Source organism: Puntigrus tetrazona, chromosome 14 (genome assembly GCF_018831695.1).
Source record: "Puntigrus tetrazona isolate hp1 chromosome 14, ASM1883169v1, whole genome shotgun sequence".
Taxonomy (NCBI): domain Eukaryota; kingdom Metazoa; phylum Chordata; class Actinopteri; order Cypriniformes; family Cyprinidae; genus Puntigrus; species Puntigrus tetrazona.
In genome coordinates, this window is record NC_056712.1 from 26,104,596 (window position 1) to 26,111,788 (window position 7,193).

A 7,193-nucleotide genomic window follows, 5' to 3' on the forward strand; every position below is an offset into this window, starting at 1 on the left:
AGACAGACAGACAGTTAGACAGATAGACAAACAGACAGATAGATAGATAGATAGATAGATAGATAGATAGATAGATAGATAGATAGATAGATAGATAGATAAATACATAGGTAGACAGACAAACAGTTAGATAGATAGATAGATAGACAGACATACAGTTAGATAGACAGACAGATAGATACATAGGTAAACAGACAGACAGACAGACAGACAGATAGATACATAGGTAGACAGACAGACAGTTAGATAGAGAGACAGACAGACAGTTAGACAGACTGACAGACAGTTAGATAGACAGACAGACAGACAGACAGAGACAGACAGACAGAGACAGAAGACAGATAGACAGACAGATAGATAGATAGATAGATAGATAGATAGATAGATAGATAGATAGATAGATAGATAGATAGATAGATAGATAGATAGATAGGCAGGCAGACAGACAGACAGATAGATAGATAAATAGATTGATTGATAGACATATAGACAGACAGATAGTTAGACAGATAGATAGATACACATACAGACAGACAGACAGATAGATAGATAGATAGACAGACAGACAGACAGACAGATAGATAGACAGACAGACAGACAGTTAGATAGATAGAGAGACAGACAGACAGTTAGATAGATAGACAGATAGACAGACAGACAGACAGTTAGATAGATAGATAGACAGACAGACAGACAAACAGTTAGATAGATAGACAGATAGACAGACAGACAGACAGTTAGACAGATAGACAAACAGACAGATAGATAGATAGATAGATACATAGGTAGACAGACAGACAAACAGTTAGATAGATAGATAGATAGACAGACATACAGTTAGATAGACAGACAGATAGATACATAGGTAGACAGACAGACAGACAGACAGACAGATAGATACATAGGTAGACAGACAGACAGTTAGATAGAGAGACAGACAGACAGTTAGACAGACTGACAGACAGACAGTTAGATAGATAGACAGACTGACAGACAGTTAGATAGATAGACAGACAGACAGACAGACAGACAGAAGACAAACAGTTAGATAGATAGACAGATAGACAGACAGTTAGATAGATAGACAGACAGACAGACAAACAGTTAGATAGATAGACAGACAGACAGACAGACAGACAGATAGATACATAGGTAGACAGACAGACAGACAGACAGACAGATAGATACAGACAGACAGACAGACAGACAGACAGACAGACAGACAGATAGATACATAGGTAGACAGACAGACAGTTAGATAGACAGACAGACAGAAGGACGGTTAGATAGATAGACAGACAGTTAGATAGATAGACAGACAGACAGTTAGATAGATACATAGGTAGACAGACAGACAGACAGACAGATAGATACATAGGTAGACAGACAGACCGTTAGATAGATAGACAGATAGTTAAATAGATAGAGAGACAGACAGACGGAAGGTTAGATAGATAGACAGACAGTTAGACAGATAGACAGACACAGTTAGATAGATAGACAGACAGACAGTTAGATAGACAAACAGACAGATAGATAGATAGATAGACAGACAGACAGACACATAGGTAGACAGACAGACAGTTAGATAGATAGACAGATAGTTAGATAAATAGAGAGACAGACAGACAGATAGACAGACAGTTAGATAGATAGACAGACAGACAGACGGTTAGATAGACAGACAGACAGTTAGATAGATAGACAGACAGACAGACAGATAGTTAGACAGATAGATAGATAGTTAGACAGATAGATAGATAGATACACATATAGGTAGATAGACAGACAGACAAATAGATAGATAGATAGATAGATAGATAGATAGATAGATAGATAGATAGATAGATAGATAGATAGATAGATAGATAGATAGATAGAGAATCTGTGGGTGAAGGTCTGATGAGCAGCAGACATCAGCACTGAAGGATGTAAAAATAAACGGTGTCTCGCTGACCGCTGACCGCTCCTGACCGCTCCTGACCACACTCACCAGGATGACATGCCCTATAAAGAGGAGCAGCTTTTGTTTATCTGGCTCTGGCCGGCGCTGGCCTCCCGCCGCTGTCAGGACACATCTCCTCTCAAGCAAGTGAGGAGCTTCAACAGTGCTGCAATCTGGGCTCGCTTCTCAGGCGAGCAGAACCCTTTGACACCGCAGTTTTAATTAAAATTACATTATGAGTAATCAAGCAGAAGAACAGGATCAGCGCTCAACTCAGCTCCTTTCAATTCAATTCCATATTAAGAGAGAATATTATTTTGTCTTGTTACATATATATATATTCATATATATTGTATCAGTAATATTTTCTCTTATATATATATATTGTTTTGTATTTAATTTTTTTAAATATCTTATACAGTGTACATATGTGCAATGGGAGACACTACATATCAAATCTAGCTAATTATTTCATCACAAGATTGAAATGTTTTAAACCACTGTTCTAAAAAAACCAAAAAAAACAATTATATATATATCTCGAATTTGATAAATGAGGCATGATGATATTATAAGCAACATAATATTTGTATAAAAGCCGTGTTGAAACGATGTGAAACGTGTCATGACTGAGTCTGTTGTTTCACCCGTGAGGAGAAGAACGCTAAAGCTCCGAATCACAGACTCCTGTCAGGGTTTCTTTGTGTTTCTTACGTGAATTAAGCAGATGTTCACAGGAGCAGGAAGATCCAGCTTCACCTGATTCAACATCAGCCTGCGGTCGTCCTCGAGGCCGGAGACACGTCTCCTTCTCTCAGCTCGCTTTACAGACGCTCGAAAAATCAGAGCTTCCCGGGAAAACGCTAATATCTGCTGGAAGACCTGTTTCCAGGAACACCGCACCTGAGGAACACTCCAAACAATTCATCTACGTGCAAAATGATGTTCTGAGCGTCTTCACACAGAACAAAAACACTTATAAATAAAATAAAAGATGAAGTAATATCAACAGTGTTGCTCTATGAACCCTTCTAACAGGGAACGTTCTCACAACAAAGAGCTAATGTTCTGGCAACGTTCTATTAAAGTTACGATCCAGTATCTGATCTTTAATAAACATTATTCATATAATCACGCACGGAACTTCAGTTGATTAACTTTACAGCCAAAACATTTGTAATATTTTTAGAATGTTACTTGAATGTTCTCTGAACGTTCTGCATTCCCATAACGTTTGCAAAAACATAAAACCAAATGTTGCCTTACGTAGAAAAATATTTGCATGTTTTTTTTTTACATTCAGAAACTAAATTATCAATTTAATGTAATGTTATTAACGCCCAGAATATATAAATTCCACTTTATAAAATAATTGGTGCAGGATTGACTTTTTTTTTTGACTGTAGCATACATATTGTAATTATATATATATATATATATATATATTTGTAAAAATATGAGATGTTTAAGCATTCGGATATAACGATTTCATAAAACATTTTTATCAGCTGGGAAACTGCGAAAAGTGCAAAAAAACCAAACAAAGAAAAGTAGGTTTGCAAGTATGTGGTTTGAATAAACGCTAAACCCAAAGATAATGAGAAGAAAACAGTGAAGTGTTTGAGCGCAGCACGTGCTCGGTGCAGAACTTGTCTTGTTGAAACCCAAATGACAGAAATGTTAATATGACATCCATTTTCCCCCAAAAATGTCAAAAAGATACAAAGACTCCCGGGTTTGCGCTTGAGGACTCTCAGAGAAATAATTATGAGCTCCATAAAAGCTCCTCTGTAGAAAAAAAAAAAAGTGGCAGGAGCCACCAGGAGAAAAGGATGGAACAAAATTACTTTCTCTGCCTGTGCTTTATGTGCTTTAATAAGAGCGGCGTCAGATGGCCTTCTTCAGGAGGAACCGCGCTGAGCCTCGTCCATTCAGACGCTCTGTTTTCTGTATTCATTAAGAGAGAAAGATCTGCTCTCGGGCACATATATCACAGCTTTCCTTCATTACGTGCTGCAGCTCACACGTGTTAAAAAGAAGAGGATGAGGAGCGCCGGGAGACGAGGAAGAGGCCGCTTTGAATGGGATCATCCTCACCAGATGGATCCGTCTTATTTATTTATTTCTGTGTTGAATGTACTCTCGTCTCGGAGAGCTGGTGGAGTTAATTACTGAGAGGAGAAGTTTGGAGCTGCTGAGAAGAAGAGCTTCTGTCCAGCAGACGAGGTCCGAGGAGAACAAAAGACACACACACACACACACACACACACACACGTCTGACGTCTCCTCTCAACTCTGTGAAAATTCTTCACAATTCTGCATTTATGTCACAGTTCTTCATCAGTATCATTTTCATCTTTTAAATGTGACTTTTATCTCACAAACCTTTCCTTTTCTTAATTCAGCGATTATTCTTCACAATTCTACATTTACATCTCGCAATTTCTTCTGCATTCTACAATAATCCCTCGCAGTTCTGCATTTAGACTCTTATTCTTCGAAAACCTTGCATTTCAGTCTCCGTTTTTATTCTTCTGGATTCAACAAGAATCTCAATTCTGCGTTTGTCCTTCATAGTTCTCAATTCTACAATAATTCTTCACATTTCTACATTTATATCTCATAATTCTGACGCTTCCTGTCAAATTCTTCACAATTCTACATTTATATTTCGAGCATTTCTTCCTAATTCTACAATAATTCTATGCAATTTAGCATTGTCGTCTCACAATTCCAATTTACTTATTCTACATTAAGACTAATTCATTATAATTCTTCAAGACCTTTTATTTAGATCTGAGTTTTTATTGTTCTTCTCGATTCAACAATAATTCACCTCAATTCTGAATTTATCTTTCACAGCGCTGACGTTCTCAATTCTACAATAATTCTGCACATTTCTACATTTATATATCTCACAGTTATGACGCATCTTTGAACTCCACAAAAATTTGTCCCAATTCTACATTCTTATCTATAATTTCTATTCCAATTCTACAATAGTTATCTTTATCGCACATTATCACACTGATATTTCTTAATTCTACATGAAGTCTATGTAATTCTTCAAAACCTTTCATTCATATCTCGCAGTTAACAATAATTTGTTTCGATTTTGCACGTCCTTCACAATTCTACAATAATTTCTGAATTATACATATCACAGTTTTAACATTTCTCCTCATCTGCACAAAAAATTCGTAACATTTCTACATTTCTCACAATTCTACAATAATTATCACAATAATATCTATTCTACAAAGTTATGTAATTCTTCAAAACCTTTCATTCATTATCACACCAATATTTCTTAATTCTGCATGAAGTCTATAATAATTCTTCAAGAACTTTCTCCTCATTCATATCTAACATTTCTACATTAACACAATAATTCATTTCGATTTGTGCTTTATCGCACCTTATCACACCAATTCTACAATAATTTCTGCATTATACATATCAGAGTTGTAACACTTCTCCTCGTCTGCACAAACATCCTTAACAATTCTACATTCCTCACTATTCTACAATAATTCTACGCAATTCTGCATTCATAGCTAATTCACATTCATAGCTCGCACTTCCGACTCTTTTTCTCAATTCTATAATAATTCCTCACAATTCTGCATCTGTCACAGCCGCAGCACCGCTCTGACCTTATCTTTTAAATTCAACTTCTCTTAATTTTTCTTCACAATTCGGCGTTTATACGCTGCGATCCTTCCCCTGATTTAAGTGGAAAGTGGTGGCCCCCGATCTCGGGCTCCGGGCTCTTCTGAAGGCCCTTTTAACATGCCCTCTCTCTCCGCTGCCACTTCCTATCGCTCAGGATTTCCGCAGGCAGCTACACGGAACACGGCGAGCATCTCCGAAACAAAACAGGAGAAAGAATGCAGTGGTTTTGACAGACCTGAACGCATCCAGGAAACCGAAGCGGACCGCAGACCGCCTCGAGGACCAGACCGTGACCTTCACGTCTGACCTGAAGAACAGCACACGAACAGCTCTTCTGCAAAGAGAAGATCGCGTTTTCATCGGAAAGAGTCAATTAAAATGATCTGCAATACTTGGATAATCTTCGCTGAACGATAATCCGCCGAGGTCATGCGTTACAGCGATTTTACCGCCGGTGAAGACAGACTTGTTACCTGTGCTTTTCTGAACTGATTAAACATGCATAGTGGAAAAATGAAAGCTGCTATCAAACCAAAAGTCTGTAGCCACGGCTTTCAGAAGATCATAATAATGCATTCTGGAATGATTAGACATGCAGACTATACAAATGATTGAGCTTTTGATGAAGTGAAGCTGATACCTTCGGATCGTGATTACATGAACCACGATGCATTACTGAACGCACCTACAGAAATCGGATTAATTACCTCTGGCTTAAGTTTGTGAAGATAAAGAGCTTACAAAATACCTCTGGGAAAGTGATTAACGGCAGAAACAATAAATCAATCAATGACTCAAATGAAGCTCGAATTCGTTCGCCAGCGGGACGAGCCGCCGCATGCTAATAGAGCTCCGAGCCCGCGCTAAACTGCCTTTCACAAACTAGTTCCTGTGGTAAGAACACGTCAAACATAAAAACGCTTTTAGGTTACCGCAAAAACCTTCCTGCAACGTTTGGCGAAGGTTCGTTTTAGATTGTAAAAATAAAAGCTAAAAAAAAAAAAAAAAAAAGCATTCTTCAAAGCTAGTTTTAGGTTATGAAGACCTCATTAAAAATAAAAACCAACAGGAAGTTTTGGTGCTAAAAGACTTCCTGCGACGTATTAAATAAAAACTAATTAAATAAGAACATAAAATTAAAAAACAGATGCAACACAAAAAGTTTTCTGTAACATTCTGTAACGTAACATTTATAAAAAACATTAAATACCCATTAGAGAACAATCTGTACAAGTTATCATCAGGTTATTACAAAAATCTGATGTTCGAGGAGGATTATTTTATGAATATTAAATTACAATCTAAAAATAAGATGTAGAGAATATTCTGTACAGGTAAACCTAAAAAAACTCAAAACACATGCAATGTTTTGGGAATGTTTTTGCATGGTTTTAAAAATAAAACCTAAAATTTGTAATTTAATTGAAGGAGAAAATAAATAAATAAATAAATATTTATTAAATATTATATAATTTTATTTATTTATATATATATATATTTATATATATATAAATAAAATTATAATATATATATATATATATATATATATATATATATATATATATATATATAT